General features: G+C 34.9%; 1 long non-coding RNA gene across 1 annotated transcript; it reads right to left on the bottom strand.

Annotated features, from left to right (window-relative positions):
• Nucleotides 1-8,882: 8,882 nt before the first annotated feature.
• On the bottom strand, nucleotides 8,883-10,853 carry LOC148917435 (uncharacterized). The gene is made up of 2 exons (XR_016126644.1): nucleotides 10,110-10,853; nucleotides 8,883-9,429 (listed from the first exon to the last, which is right to left on the bottom strand). It is a non-coding gene; the product is annotated as an uncharacterized LOC148917435 (long non-coding RNA).
• Nucleotides 10,854-17,364: the final 6,511 nt, after the last annotated feature.

The following is a 17,364-nucleotide window of genomic DNA, read 5'->3' as shown; positions in this document are numbered from 1 at the left end:
TTTGGTCAAAGGTCAGCGTTTTCGTCCGAGCGAGGATCTGCTTCCTACACGTGTACATTAAAGAGATAATATGGATTGGGGATTTTAGATAAATTGTTTATTTTTGTTGGAAAAAAAATATATTGAAATTTAAAATTAAAACCGTTTGATTCCTTGGGCCGCAGCACAAAAGAAGTAATCAAGCTTTTGGAGAAAGAATTTTGTGTGTAGCTAGCTAGCTAGGGCATGTATGACTTCCCATTCAATAACTGTCGCTCATGAGATTCATATACATTATTTTTTTATATATATAAAATGAAGATTAAATGTTACTAAACTAAATAATTATTATCGTTTTAAACTTTATAACGATATTAGTCACAAACATGACGTTCTAGGATTTCTAGTGATATTATCTGCAAGAAAAATTGAGGCAAATTAGTGATCTCAAGAAACGAAATAATGAGCCTAGGGATTGCATTTAACCAGTGCTTATGCTTCAAGTTTTACTTTGTCCCCAGATGGAACCATCAATTAACTATGTAGCAGTTAATTACACCAAAAACATTGCATTCAAATATACGGTCTCAGCTCATTGGTTTAGTTAAACGCATTTAGAAGAACAAACAATCCATTTTCATGCATGCATGAATAAACATCATTAGGGTTCTGTAACTGATGATTTTCCTAAGCCAATTGCTTCATTTCCACTCACAAATGTGTCTTCTCTTCTCTGAAACAACAGAATCTAAGGGCAAGCTAGAAATCCAAGAACAGTGATTATAGTTTTTTCACATCTCCTTTGATGGAACAAAAGGTCAACTGACTCATATAGATTTTAAAGTCTCTTTCAGTCCTTGACATAATAACATACATGCAAAATGAGTTGCAGTGCAGAGCCCCCTTTAAACATGTCATGTTTAAGAAACAGGGAACAGTGGCTATAAAAATATTCCTCAAGCTTTCTTCCACTGGATTGTACGCGAGTATCTTTGTTTTGCTTTTTCCTTGTTAATTAAAAATGAAAAATATATGCATGCAGCCGCTGAGATAACAAAGAGTGTAGAACCTAAATCTTTAAACAGTAGGTGGCATCTAGGATCATGGGCAGTTAGTCAATTTAGTCTTGTTAATTAGAGTCAATTAATCAAGTTTAGCAATTGATTAATCCAGTTTGTCCTACTCGGTTGTTGGCCTTTCTTTTTTTCTTGTCAAATTAAAGGTGTTTGGGACCACTGACTGAACAATTTTGATGGAGGCAAAATAGCAGAGATTATATTTTCTCCTCTCTTCTAATTGTATTTCTGTTTTGTGCTGATTGAATTGTTAGAAAATGATAATATATCAGCCTTTACTGTGTCTGCAAATCTGATACTTATGCAACAGTTGCAAAATAAAGTGCAGCCAACCAGCCAGCTTTTGGCATGCTGTGTTAATGGGATGGGAGACACTGAACTCTAATAATATTTTGTTTAAATTTTCATGTGGACCTTATGGCATGCACACCTCATCATTTGGCTTGAAATTGGATGACTTGGTGGTGACCAGTTCTTCACCAGCCGCACCAGAAACGTTTTGTTTATGCTTAATTAGATGCCATGCACATGCGGATTCTCCAAGAGCCAATTTAAGAATTGAAGAGGTGGAATCTTTGATTTGATTAATTAATCTGTTGCCATTTGGCCTCTTGATTAAGCTTATAGGCCTTTTAGTTTATATTGGGGGCTGGATAACTAACAGAAAACAATTAATTTTGCCAATGATATGTTAGACCACATTTTTGTTGAACATTTATTTTTAGGTTGTTTGGCTGTCTCTAGAAAGTTCAATAACCAAAAACAAGAAAGATTTAATCATAATAAGGCAAATAAAACTAATAATTCCCTCTTAATTATTAATGCAGCAAAATCTGTCTTGGGTCAATAAGCTTCCAACATGATCCCCTCTGCTGTGTTTAGCCATGCAGATATTATTACCATACATACACAACAAGCCTGCATATAAGATCAGAGGGGCAGAGAACAAAAACATTTATATGATTTGAAGCTGCAGGAAATCTTTTGAGTTGATTGCACACAATCTTTCTTTTCCAATAGCTTCGGTTTCTCAATTTATTTAGCGATAAACGAAAATTACGATGATGATTTCTTGAGATTTTGTATCTCAATGTTCATTGTTTCTTATCGGAAATTAAAAACCATGCAGAGACTTAATCGATACGCTGTATAGTATAAGTATTGCTGCATGTTCTTGTAGATCATTGATTTATTCTAACTGAGCTCATCGCCAATGTGGTGACAACCTTGTGATCTATTGATTCATTAATTTTGTATAAAAGCCAGGGCAAAACAATTGATATAGTTCTAAGCAATAAAAGAAGTGCAATTCTTGAGCTGAGAGTCTAGGCAACTCTAACTCAGTGAGCAAAACAAGTGAACCATATGCACTCAATGGATATAGTCTCAAATTTTGTTCTAATTAGATGTACCAGATGTAACAGGAGCACATTGTCTGAGTTAGGCCAGGCATTGGTTACCACTTGTTTTTTAAGTCAAAGCTGCAGAGAAACAGCAAAGTTTCCTTGCTTCCCTCCAAGTTGGTGATTTTTTTTTTTTTGAATCTTAGATTGATTTAATTGCACTCTATATTTCTATATTATTATCAGTGGTACTTTCACTCACATGCCCCTAATCCCAGACAGAGATTTCTTCCACTCATTGATTAGTTTCACACAAATTGATGATTCTCCATGAACAAACATTTAATTATATCTTCGTTTGCAGCAATCTATGTTTTCTGCTTATAACAAAAACCTGCATAGTCTACTTTCTATGAACCCAAAGTTCGAACAATCCGCTAAACCCTCCTTTTTTGCTTCACCAAAAGTAATCATTACCTTAGCAGCGCCAAATTAAAATGAGGAGCAGCTCCCTTAAGTTATGCCATGTTACTAACTGGTTGAGGGAAACATGTACCCTTCAAAACTTACTCATGCTAAAAACGATGTCCATTGTTAATCAGCAAAAAGATCGTTATCGACGTAGCTTTCTTTTTGCTTGTGATTAGTGCTCATGATTAACAGGTCAAACTTCTTTGTGCTTAGTGAATGTTATCAACTTGAAAAACTCAAACAGCTAAATGAAAGATACCATGAGATTTGCATAGACAGAATCTTCAATCTTGGTTTGGGGTACCATGAGAGATTTGAATATTGCAGACTTCAAAATTAATTACAGCAGTAAAGAATAATGATCTTATCTAAAAGTTAACTATCTGTTCAACTGAGTTGAAAGATACTATCACATGCTTCCAGGTAATTTACCTAGATGAACTGAAACTGGTCTTTAAATCAGTAGTGGTAAGGCAACTTTTTGGCCAAGGCATGTGAAAAGAAAAAGCAAGGAGGTTTGAAATCTTCTACCTGCTTAGCCTGCAGAAGGTCCAATTGGGCTCACCTGAACGTATCTGTTGACTGAGAAAATATATATATATATATATATATATATTCTCTGGTTTGGTTGCCCTCCTTGTCTTATACAAAAGATCTTTCATATCAGAATGTTAATCTAATTTCCATTTCCCACAAAGTTGTAGGATTGTTTGACCAGTATATATTGTGATTGATAGAAATTAACATGCACTCTGTCCTATTTGCCAACTTAATTAGAATATCTACTTTTAAAAAAAAGTCCATGAATGTTTCTGGTGTAGGAATATAGCAGAATTATCTTTCATGCCAGACAAAATGTTACAAAAATGTGGTATCTTTACGATTGTTTCTAGTTAAATAATCATGCATCATGTGCTGTCTTACCTATTTCTTTGGAAAACTTAATCTTCTGCTTTTTTCATAAGTGAATTTTGTCATAATCTAGACATTCCCATGCATGCATTTCCATTTAGTGCTTTAGTTTTACAAGCCCCCAGTTCACCCTAGTCTAATTGTGTTATAAAATTGTTGATGGTCACTCAGAAGAACAGGCTTAGAAGAATTCTGCAGAGCAGAGAGGCCACTTAAATTACATAAACTTTAGCAGAACAAGATTTTGTTCCTAATGAGGTCAAATTAGGAAGATATGGCTATTTCACATCACATGCCTCCATGTGAGGGGGAGTGAGGCTTTAAGGGGACATGCGACACCATTCCCTATATCTTTGTTCAAAATGAAGGCTTATTTTTCATGTTGCTGTGCTGTCTACTTCTAAACAAGTTAACCATAAAATGAGAACTAATTGGAGCGACAACAAATCATCCGGTTATGATTGACTGCGCTATTACAATTAGTTAGCTTGTGGTACAAGAAATTTGGAAATAAAGAATGAAGAAAGTTTGCATTTCTGGTGATATTAATTGCAAGAGAAATTAAGCAACTTGTCATAAGTGAGAACTAGCTCTAAATTAGCATCATTTAACCAGTGTTTAAGCTGTGGTTTATCTCATTGATTTAGTTAAACGCATTTAGACGAACAATCACATATTGATCATGATGCATCTAATTCTCATCTTGCATATTACATGTGACTCACAGACAACTTATCATGGAAAAACAGGAAAATCTTTAGATGCTTACAATTTGGTTCTGTAATTGATGATTTTCCTAAGCCAGTTGCTTCATTTCCACTCAAAAAGCTGTCTTCTTTCAAACAACAAAATATAGGACAAGCTAGAAATCCAAGAACAGTGATTAATTTTCTCACTTCCTGCATTGTACAATCCATGAACAAAAGGTCAACTCACTATGTATTTATATATTTGAAGTGACCAACCATCATCATCAATGATCAGCTCTGAGTGATAAGCAGTATATATTATTCTTCTCTCTTTTAGTACATGACATAACATACATGCAAAATGAAGGTGCAGAGCCCTCTTTTAACATGCCATGTTCAAGGAATGGGGAACAGTGGTTATAAAATAATCTTAAGCGTTCTTTCATTGGATTGTATGAGTATCTTTGTTTTGCTTTTTCCATGAACTTGACCAGTAAGAGCTGTTTTTAAATTCATAATTTGCATGCAGCCGCTTAAAAGGGTCTTAATCTAGCCATCTACCACATGAATAGGAACCCAATTACAGAGTCTAGAACCTAAATCAGCAGGCATCTAGGATCATGGGTAGTTAGTCAATTCAGTCTTAATCAGACTTAATTAATCAAGTTTTGCAATTGATTAATTCAGTTTGTCCTACTCGGTTCTTATCCTTTCTGTTTGCATTTTTCAAATTCAAGGTTTGGGACCACTAACAATATAGCTTTTCAATTTTGATGGGGGCAAAATAGCAGAGCTTATATATTCCTCTCTATCTCTCTCTCTCTCTCTCTCTCTCTCTCCATATATATATATATATATATATATATATATATATGGAGTCTTAATAATCTGTTGACTCTTGGCCCCTAGACTAAGCTTAGCTTTAGTTTTCTAATTGATATGATTCTCAGTTGTCTCCATGTCTTCTTTTCATCATCAAATTTAATGTTTATATAACAAATAAGAATGCTTCTGTATTCTGATGGTTTAGACATTTCTGTAGCATTCACACTTTGGTTAATTATATTACTTATTCTGTTTTGCATTTGATTGTTCAAGCAAATCTTTATTTAGTCAATATTTATTTGAATAATTATATATGAGAAAATATTTATGTTGTTTGGCTGTCTGCTGTTGTGTCCAGTATAAACTGTAGGCGCCTCTAGAAAGCTTTAAATTGTCAAAAACAAAGAAAGATTTAATCTTAAGGAAAATAAAACTAAAAATTCCCCCTTAATTAATGCTGCAAAATCTGTCTTGGGTCGACAAGCTTCGAACATCATCCCTTGTGCTGTGTTTAGCCATGCAGATAATACACTTAACCATGGCTTGCTTAATAATATCAAACCTTCTTCATATTTATTATGTGTAAATGTGTGTGTATCTGCCAGCAAGCCTGCAAACACAGTGAAACCCTTCAAATATCAGAGACACAGAGAAAGTGAGAGGGTCACTAAAATGTATCTAACTTATCTCTTCTTAAACTAAATTACCTTCTTATTTTTCTGCAAGTATATGCATATATAAACAGTAATGTATATGATATGAAACAGCAGGAAATTGTTTAATTTGATTGCACCCATTTTTTCTTTTCCACTAACTTCTTGATTTTCTTGATTGATTCTGTGACCTGATGATAATTACAATGACGATTTGTTGAGATTTGTATCTCCATGTTCATTGTATCTTCTCGGAATCAAAAATACCCTTGATACAGATGCTCACTAAGATTTGCTGCATGTTCTTCTAGATCAATATTGATTTTTTATTTTTGTTTTTTCTGATTAAGCTCATCAATATGTTGTCTCCAATGTTGTGACAAGCATGGAAAGGTGGTTATATGATTCATTGTTTTTCTGAAGGAGCTGAAGACAAAGCAACTGCTCTAGTTCTAAGCAATAAAAGAACTGCAATGCATAAGCAGGCAAGTTTGGTTCAGTGAACAAATTAAAGAGAGCAAAACAAGAGAACCATATGCACTTTGGGGATGAACCTACTCAATGTAAGTACCAATTCTTTGTCCTGATTGAATGTACTAGATGAACCAAGAACACATTGTCTGTGTTAAGCCAGGCATTGACTTGTTTATCAGTCAAAACTTCAGTGAAGCAGCAAAGTTTCCTTGCTTCCCTCCCAAGTGGTTGATTTTTGAACCTTAGATTGATTGGCTTGCACTCCATATTTCTATGTTATTGCAGGTGGTACTTTTTACTCAAATTCACCTAATCCCAGACAGAGATTTCTTCTACTCATTCTTCTTTGGCAGCAATATATGCTTTCTGCTTAATTATAACAAACCCTGCATAGAATACTTTCTACAAACCAAAAGTTCGATACGTTATGAACAACGCATAGGTCCCTCCTTTTTTTCTGTTGCACCAAAACCGATCATGAGCAGCTCCAAATTAAAATGAGGAGCAGCTCCCTTAAGTTATGCCATGTTACTAATTGCATGAGAGGGCCCTTCAAATCTTTCTGATGCTAACTGGAATGACGCATTTTTATGCTAGCTTTCTTCTTTGCTTGTGATTAGTGCTCATGATTGAAATAAGGTTAAAGTTGTTTACTTCTTTATGCTTAGTGGATGATGCTATCAACTTGAAAAAAATCAAACAGCTAAATGAAAGATACCATAAGATTTGTACAGTGCAGACGTCAAAATAACAAACAGAATCTTCAATCTTGGTTTTGGAACCTTGAGATTTGCATATTGCAAAATTAAAATTTATTACAGCGATGGCGAATAAGAATAATGATCTTATCCTGGATTAACTATCTGTTCAACACAATCCATGGTTTGTTTTTATCAACTGGGTTGAAAGATACTTCCTAAAGCAATCAGGGCATGTGAAAAGCAGAAGCAGAGAGGTTTATAATTTACCAACCTCTCTGCTTTAGCCTTGCACAAGGTTCCAACTGGGATCACCTAATTGTGTCTGTTTGACTGAGAAAATATATTCTCTGGTTTATCTGGCTGCCTCTCATATATATATTTTTATCAGAATGGTTTTCTACACATATATATATTGTAATTGATTGAAAATGCTGCTAATTCTGCTATAGCATAATAAGATTTTATTCCTTAATGAGGTCAAGTCTGCTATACATATATATTGATTGTCTGTTTCATTTCATCAAGTGGGAAGAGATGACTATTTTACATCACATGCCTCCATGTGAGCTACATGTTCCAAACCTCTCCACAGGCCAGAGGCTCACATAACATTAAAAAAACAAACCAAAGAACTAAGACAAGAACAAAATACCAACCAAAACTCATATTTTTGTTCAAAAAATGAGGGAACATGAGACACCATTCCCCATATATTTGTTGAAAAAATGAAAACTTGTTTTTCATATTGCTATCCATACCTAAACAAATTAATCGAATTAATCAAAACGAATTAGAGCGACAAGGAATCGTATAAGATGATTAAGTCGATTATAATCATTTGATTTTGGTGCTTATTCTTGCCTAATATTCTGTGATCTTATGGTTGATTATGATCATATGATTGGAAGAGATCTTGTTCCCTTTCCTCAGATCATCTTTTGCTAAGATCATGCATAATATAGGTAATGTAAACATGTTTCATTCCTCCCAAAGTAAAGAAACCAACAAGACCCAACAAGACCCAAAGTAATTAGGCCCCTTAAAATTCTTGACATCAAAGATGAAGCCCACCCCAAATCTCTGATGATCCCTCTTGTGGGCTTCGTAGTGCTGGCCCAGTTACAGATAAACCCAACAAGACTAGAACTTGTACCTTTCAAAGTAAGTCCAAAATCTAGTCCCTATTTGTGACTCATTTAGGACGAAATCATGAAACCCAACTTCTTGTCATTCCTCACCAACTTGTGGAGACTCATATCAATTTCTTTGACTAGGAATTAATATCAGCAAGTCAGGTACATTCCTTGATTAGGTATCTATCATCATGTTGTGATTGAAACGCATCACTTGGTTTTGGGGAAGAAAAACGAGATAGCACTTTTCTTTACAATATTTTCTACGAACGGGAAACCACAAAGAAAGAAGATAACAAAGAATTACTGCAATAAATACCAAACAACAAAATGGACTGAAATCTGACTTGCAATATTTTCAAGGCAGATGCACCCGGCGTCTTGTCTTCTATTCGTCCCTTTCCCAAGATCGCTTGTTTGTGTATCAAATCTGACTTTCAAACGTACTAGATGCATTCATGTCCAATGAACCCAACTACCGCACGAGATAACAAACTACTAATGCATCTTAGAAGACAATGTGCAAACAAAACTGATGCTATAAAACAATGCTTCCCTTCATAATATTCTCCCACGTGGTAATATTACTACATATCATAGCACATCAAATAAGACCAAGCTCACACTGACCAACAAAAAATAGAGCTCTTGCTCTTCGATATAAATAATGACAACTTCACACAATTTTTACATCTGGCAGTGGTAGAAGCTGTAAATAAGAGAAGAAAACAAGAAAAATTCAATTACTAAGTTCTTATCAAAGCAGCAAAAGCTAAATGTACTACATTTGAGTTTGAGTAGCCATTGCACATAACATTTATCCTCGTAGACAAGAAAAGTTTAGGCTTCTCCAAACCCTAGACGGCGACGACAACAGCCCCGAAGATCAACCCGTCCGATAAATAAAACTTGAAATCAAATATTTTCTTGTACATGTAGAACACAAATAGAGCACAAAGATTACAGAAAAAATAAGAAGAATGTTAGAAAAACTCTAAATGGGAAAGAATGGCATGAGTAGATGAGGGCTCGTCTTGTCCGGCATAACAAAAGTGGTAGAGAGAGCAAAGAGAAGCAGACAAACCAAAACTGGACACAGCTGCAAGCGATGATTGTATGAGAGACTTTGATCTCATATTCCAAAGAAATCATGTCACCAAAATCTGAAACGTGCTGGCATAGAGAGTAATTCCAAAATGGAGACCATCATGAAGGTGATGGATCTAGAGTTAGAAAAGCAAAAACAAAAGAAAAAACCAAATAATAATAAATAAATAAAAGAGAAAATATCTAAAGAGTGCTTGGAAAGTATTCAAAAAACGAAATCAAAGAGCCCATGATTTCTTATATATGGCGTCACATTTTCGAGCAAAGGACAGACATTCCTGAGATCAGTGCTGCTGCAGTTCCAGAACTGCAAAAGTCTGAGAAATGTTAACCCCCTGGAAAAAGCTCGAAGCTAAAATTAATTACAACCTCGAGTTATATATTAAACAAGTACAGAATGGTATTTACCACATGAAATGGATATTGCCCTCCCAACCCAAGTCCCCACTCGCCCCTTATTTTCTCGATAACGACAGAACAATTGCAGAACTCGAAATGGTGCAAGTGGGAGAAAGAAGCAAAGACAAACAAACACAAACCCCAAACCAACATATATCCTTAATTAAACATTGTAAATACATGGTACATTAAATAAAACAAATCAACAGCCAATAGGAAAACAAGCATCATTGTCAAAACAAACAGCAATGTGCTTCTCATATAATTAATAAATTCACCATCACCATCCATCTCAAAAATTACAAAAAGATAAAGAAAGAAGAAAGACCAGTATCTGAATGTTTTACCTGAATGGTTTAGTGTGATGTTCATGATTCATGACCTATTGGGGTGAAGAGTGAGTGTATATTTATAGCCATTTATTGCCGCTGCAGCATCATCAAGATTCCCATATCATCAAAGGGCCATTAGCAAAGCAGCTGGCCCCAAGGGATTGTGAATCTTGATGATGCTCCATCCGCAAACAATGACTGGTTTTTGTCTTTCTTTTGTACGGATCTCTTCGTCTTTGCCATCTCCATCCTCATGATATCATCACCCCCATGCAAAAAGAGAGATTAAAGCGAAATAGATCGAATCGAAACAAGGACAAGGAAACCCTAGCTAGCTGATGATCTAACCCTAAATCTCATGATATAACGCAAGAGAGAAAAGTAAAGGACAGAAAAGGGGAGGGAGGGAGGGATGGAGGACTCTATACAAGTTATTAAAGCTGAAAACGAAGGACATAAAAGAAAAGCCCAAAATGAAAGTTGAAACGACCATCACCATGTGTAGGTCTACATATATTTATGAATAATTATATAAAGGACCCAGGGACCACATGGTAAAACGGATAAAGAAAGGGAAAAGCTGGCCTTGTATATAGTTGTTTCTCTGTGGTTAAACCGACTATGAAAAAGTGAAAAAGGGGAAAGGAAGGGATTCACAGGGAAGTAGAAGTAGAGGAGGAGGTTGAAGAAGATTGAGAGACTGGTGAGGGTTGGAGGGCATGAATATATAGAGCTTCACAGGGGTAGGAGAAATGATTTAATGAGAGAGAGAGAGAGAGAGAGAGCGGTTGGTGATTAGAGATTTGTCAGGGGGTGAGAGAGAGAAGCTATTGGGCACAATATGAGGAGTAACAGTTATCAATCGTAATCTTTGGGTACCAAATTGACCAAAAACTTTAATCTTCTGTGACCCAGTCTGTGTTCCACAGATGTCTCCAGAATAAAATCAAAAGCTACCTCTCTCTGCAATTATTTAATTAAACCTATATATGTATATATGTATGTTGTTGGAAAATGAAAGCTTAACCAGTAGTAGTACTTGATCATCATCGTTCAAATACATATGTTGATGTTTTTGGGGTGGCGTTTAGGTTTGGATGATAAATATGTTGCGTCTTCTACAAGCATATTTCTTTAAGTGGGGTGGGGAGGCAACTGACAAGCCCCCTTCACCCAGACCCCTGACCTTCATGAATGACCTTATCTAGACTTTTGGGGGGGAGGGGTGTGGTGGTGGTGGTGGTGTGGTTTAAGGGTTTAAGGTTGCTTTGTGTTGATTCCTCATTTCCCACTTTTGGATTCTTTAAAAAGAGACTGCCCTATATATATATATATATATATATATATATATATATATGTATACATGTCTAATCCATCTTAATTAGTTTTATAAGCCAGCTAGTATAGCTAGCTCTAGCTCTTATGTTAACTCCGTGCACCCATAATTTCCAAAAATGAAAAACCACTTGTAATTCTAAATGGTTAAGTACTTTGTCATGCATTCACTACATTTCACTTTTTTCTTTGGTGGGTGAGAGACAATGCCCTTTGATGATTTTGATTAATTTATGGGTTTTTTATTTATTTATACAAACGATAATAAATTAATCTAATCTACTAGATTTAGATTCAAACTTTAGTGCAAAAAGACAAATTCATTGTCCTAACCAACTGACGTAACCCACAACTGCATTTTAAAACACTACGTCTTACTGGTGGATGTGAGTTATGTTTCCTTCAATCTCTTCACTCCAGTAGACATGTGGAGCATTTATATCTCATCAACTTATCTTGCAATACGCCCCCATAGTAATTATAGTAATTATAGGCTTCTGATCCCCACCCCTTTCCTCTTATGTAAGGTTATGTTTTTTGTTCTCTTGTTCTACTGGCTGGCTCCCTGGCTTGACATGAACCACAATTCATATATGTTCATTATTATTGTGAGCTGTAAGATCTTGAATTGGACATTCGAACGACTCAAAAAGTCGTCTGAATAAGCAATTTTCCCATTTTCAATGGGGAGATGGGCACAACTGCAGTGGTCCAAAAACAAATTTGGACATGTGCAGTGCGTCTTACCATGCTGGTCATTTTCTGAAAGATCCATCTCCCACTTCCCTGCCAAAATTTATGCGATACGCATTTGGAATTTGAAGCCAATCCCAATCAAGTTTTACTTCGTGTTTAATTACATGTCGTTGCTATAGAAATATACCCAACAAGAATAATTTACAATACGATCAATATCAATAAAATCGTGATTGAATACACATCGACTTTAATTTAGAGTTTTATTTATTTATTTATTAACTTCTTTTTCGAATCAATAGGTTTTCCTCTCGGTTGATATACGTACAATAATTAAATACTATTGTCCTCCACCTGCACCTCCTCCAAGCTCCCTTTGCTCATTACGTGTCGATTCATCAAACTTTGAGAAAGTTGTAATCATACTCATTAGTGGATTAATTAAGATAAGATTACACGAATCTTGATATTACAACTTTTGGATCTATTCTATCCTATGACTTGCATATATACAGGACATGCGCAATACGTGTGAAAGGGGCGATTCCTTAAAATTAAAATATCTTTTTCAACCAAGAAAAATAATACTTTGGAAGCTAAAACATAATTTCGGGCTTTAAGATAAGCTTTAATCGAGCCCCAAATTTTATTTTACTTCGAAGAACATGTTCTTATTATTTAATGATCATTTTTTTTCCTTCTCTAGGGAGGGGGAGGGAGCATAATTATATCGAGTTGTCTCGAAATTGTTTTATACGTGAATCGAACCCGAGTACACTTGGAAAAATAGGAAGAGTCATATATTAGTTGTTAAGTCATTGTTTAACTGAGTGTCATCTTAACTTTTCTTTCGTCAAGCCTAGTTTTAACATTGTTTTACATATATACTCTTAATTTTATACACACACACATTAGATGTTTTTTTTTTAAAAAAAGGGGGACAGCTGGTGGCAAGCCACGGCCATCCATCCCTTCCGGGACCCGGAGAGGCTATAAGGAATTTCACCCGCCCTCATCGCTGATTCACCAAAGGCAAATCGAACCGAATCTCCCATTTACATAGGGCATGGGAATTACACACACACATTAGTTAAGTTACATAAAACATACAAAACAAACCCAAGTATGCATATAAAAATGTTGTCTTTTGCTGAAAGTTAAAACAAACATCATCGTTCTAGTTTGGGAAAATTGAACCGGAAGTATAGAATGAAAATCTTTCAACAATTTGAAACTACAAACTCTTTACATTGACAAATTATTTTTAAATATCATTTGCATTAAGAGTCACAAATTTCCATGTCTAATTAGAAAAGAGAGAAAAAAAACAAAATTAGAAAACGAGAATCAAATTTTATGTCCCAAAAGTAAAGGAGAAAATACTATTACATGAGTTTTTTAATGAGTGGAGCGGGGCCGGAAATCTTATAACAATATATAAAAATAGTTGATGTGACATTGATATGGCTGCTTTTGTACGGACGGAGAGAAAGAGAGAGAGAGAGAGAGAGAGAGAACTGTGTATTACACTATATATAATATAACTTTACTGTACGTTTTATTTTATTTTTCAATAATATACTACAATGTAGATTACTGAATTTAATCACCACTACTTTGTTGGGAAAAATCATAACTCAAATAAATAATGTGACTTATATGCAGAGTTTCAATCATATAATAAATAATTCAGTACGGACCAAAATTCTTTAAGTTTAATTATATTCTACTGTCCATTCAAAATATAATCAAATCTCATATTGCGTTTTTAGAAATTACAATAATTCAATTATCGATATATTTAGAGTCTTATTTTGTACCATCCTCATTTAATCTCTCCAGATTGAGAATAAACCCTGATTTCCTGAAGAGGCTGATGATTTGTATACACATAAATATAGTGGCTCTTTTTTATCTCAACCATCAAAGGTCTTAATCATGCACAAATATCTGAACCTGTTTGATCATTAAAATCTCTGAAAAAATGGGGTGCTTCCCCCCTTATTTCATAAAATAATAAAAAAATGGCGCCGCAGCCACCCATATCCTCCTCATCAGTGACTTATATCACCAGTTAATGTCTATCAAATCAAATTATTTGTTGCTTTTTGAACCTTAAAAGAATTTAATTTAAATTTTTTTTTATATGAAAACTTTAGAGATCATGGTGACTTGGATTGTCGTCACATGCAGCTCAAGGATGGATGAATCTCTCTCTCAGCTAAAACAGCTCATATAAATTATATATGGGAAGAGAGAGAGAGAGAACTTTGGTTTATTGATTTGCTGAGATATGTTACTTTGAAACCAGTGGCCAGTGGGGGCTACGTGCTTTTCTAGTGCCCTACAAACAAACATTGTCTCCTTTTCGGACGAAATTAAAAGCCACAAGCACTACCTCCAAGTCCAAGTCCAAGCAACTAGTCTATCTTTTTTATTGAGTGCGGCTAAACGAACTTTTTTTATTGAGTGTATTAAGTTAATATTAGGGTTTGTTTAGTAGTACATTTTGTATTCATTTTTCTCCCCTGAATTTAATTTCTTAATAATACCAAATTCTTAAAAGGATGGCCCAACCATGAAGAGGCATAGTTAATTACTTGTTTAACATTAATCTTCTCAAGTTAAATAAATTTTCTCCCATAATGCACTCTCATATTTAATGTCAGAAACTTGATTCCAAGACTTAATTCTAATCTTTTTATTTGTTAAAAGGAAAGGAAACAGCAAAAGAAACCCTAAACCTAGCTGCTACAATTCTACTTTGCCCTCTTGGTCTAGGTCTTGGGGCGTTTCTGAAATCTGAAATGAGTTGTCGAAAAAAGAAGCCCCAAAATCTCGCTGAGGACTGTTTGATATAGGCGTAGGCTACGTTGGATTGCAATTTGCACTTGTATAGCCTTACCCCATTTAGAAACTACAGTGTCCTCGTATAGCCTCATTTCAGCTCCCCTTTTTCTCTCCTATCTTCCCAACACGCTATCTCAAAATTCTACCCCCACCCCACTTTTTCTTCTTGGTTTTTGGCTTCGAAGTGTGTGTAATCCAATGTTGTACAAGATATCTGGTATTTAATAAAGATATCTAACTATCAATATGTCATCAATAATTATTGATACAATGTCGATAGGGTTTTTGTGTATCCATACTCTTAGTAGATGACCTATAAAAGCGCAAGGAGGCTCATCGTTGGAGAAATCATTGTGCGTGCTTCAAATTGACTCTTTGCTCAGATGGTAGTGGTGCACTCCAGTATAAATGTCTTTGCCCATTTAATTTCATTTATTTTTATATTACTTCATTTACTTAAATTTATAATGTAAATAAAGAAGTACCCCCTATTTGTATTCAAATAAAAATACTAGAAAATCAAATTCCCACCAAATCAAAATATAAAAAATCAGTTTTAGTGCAAAATATGATTTATGTTAAAAGTGATGGTTTATTAAGTCAATATATACTTCATACTAAAATCCCATAAAATCAAGTTTTCTTATTTGATGTGTAAGGAATAAAAGCCGCTAAAAATTATCTTGAGAATATGATTATTCTGAAAAACTATTTTTCATACTTAGTCAAAATTTTACATAAAACAATTTTTCATGTATATATGAATGCATGAAGGGATTTAAAGTCAATTTAGGTAAAAAGTCTTAGATGTTCAATCTATAAAGAGTTTTTAGCCTTTCAAAATTGCACTTCCGCTAAAAAATTATTGGGTCTGCCAATGCTATACTCTAAACCATATCAATACGCACACATATACATATTTTTAATTAAAAACAAGACGCATTACAAAGAGATTTTTAGCCCGAAAAAAAGAAGCCAAAACATGGGTATCATCATGCCTTGTCACTAATATATTGAGACCGAGCAAGAAATAATATTTGTTTCAATCGAGCTCGCATCCAGAAAACCATTAAATTGTTATAGCTAGTGCTAATGTGTTTAATTGTAATTGGATCAAACCAATTAAGTTATGAGTCTTCTTGTGAGAGAGTTGAATTGTACATTTATACATAATTAGAATTACTAATGGAGAATTTTTAGGTAGTCGTGTTGGTGATGACAAAGATATATATCTCATCATCTACATCGAGAGTCGAGAGATGGATGATCACAGGAGAAAAGCCAAGAGCTTTTTTTCTTTCTGGGTTAGGAGGAATCTGAGTAGTGTACTGAAGATTGAGGTGGACTTTTAACTGTGGTATGCGGGGCTCTTGCTCCTAAGGTAGAGAACCCCATGCACGACTTTCCCATTTTGGTAGGTCCTTTCTTTCACACAACAGTTCTTGGCCAGTCCCTCTCTCTCTCTCTCTCTCTTTCTCCCTCTCACACACACACACACATATATATATATATATATATGTGATGGGTGGGTGGGTGGGTAGGTTTGATGAGAGGGTAAAAGTAAAACGTACGTTGCAGAGAGAGTTAGTAAATGTTTTTGATGATGCCATGCAAAAATATAGCCTCATAGCTGAAAAGCTAGCCTTTCAAATATATTTTTTTCTCAAACCCTATTTATCTGGCCATTTTGTTCCATCAGATGTGATGATATGACGCCATGTTACATCAGCACAAAACACACCTAAGAAAATGTCAGTTAAATTTGGAGCCATATCATCTCTCTTCTCTTATCTCTCTCTCGGCTTCTACAGCTTGCCATTGGTTTTAATTGGTACGAAAGTGATCATGTTGTTTGGGACTTTGCGCGTGCGTGTCCAAAATGCAACTGGTTAAAACAGGAGAGCCCATGTTTTCTCTCTTCCAAAGTACAAAAGCAGAAAACAAAAACTTGTATGAAACGAGGATAACAGTGTTATGTTATCTCCAGTTAATCACAAATTGCCACGCGTTTTCATACAAAACAATGATACCCCTATTTTCAGACAAGTGTTTTTCTACAAAAGGGGTACACATCAAATAGCTAGCGTTTCGGCTTCAAAGATCAAAAGCCCTTTCAACTTAAGTGATTAACCAAAAGCGCTTTTTTGGGTTCACTGAAGAAGAGAAGTTTTAAACACCATGAAAATTTAAATAATCCACAAGAAGAGTGAAGATAGTGGGATCCAATGCTAGCGATGCACATATATCTATCGGAAACCTGAATGATTCCGAGTAGGACAGTAATGCCAGACCAAAAATGTGTACTCCAAATTGCTCTTTAATCAGTGTGATTTGGTTTCTGCGATGGCCAATGGCACAATAATTCAATCCCCAAAAGGACGATCCCTCA

This window comes from Prunus mume, linkage group LG5 (genome assembly GCF_029339155.1).
Source record: "Prunus mume cultivar Tortuosa linkage group LG5, ASM2933915v1, whole genome shotgun sequence".
Lineage (NCBI taxonomy): Eukaryota > Viridiplantae > Streptophyta > Magnoliopsida > Rosales > Rosaceae > Prunus > Prunus mume.
The sequence above is the reverse complement of the archived record's forward strand: the minus strand, read 5'-3'. Positions and strand labels throughout refer to the sequence as shown.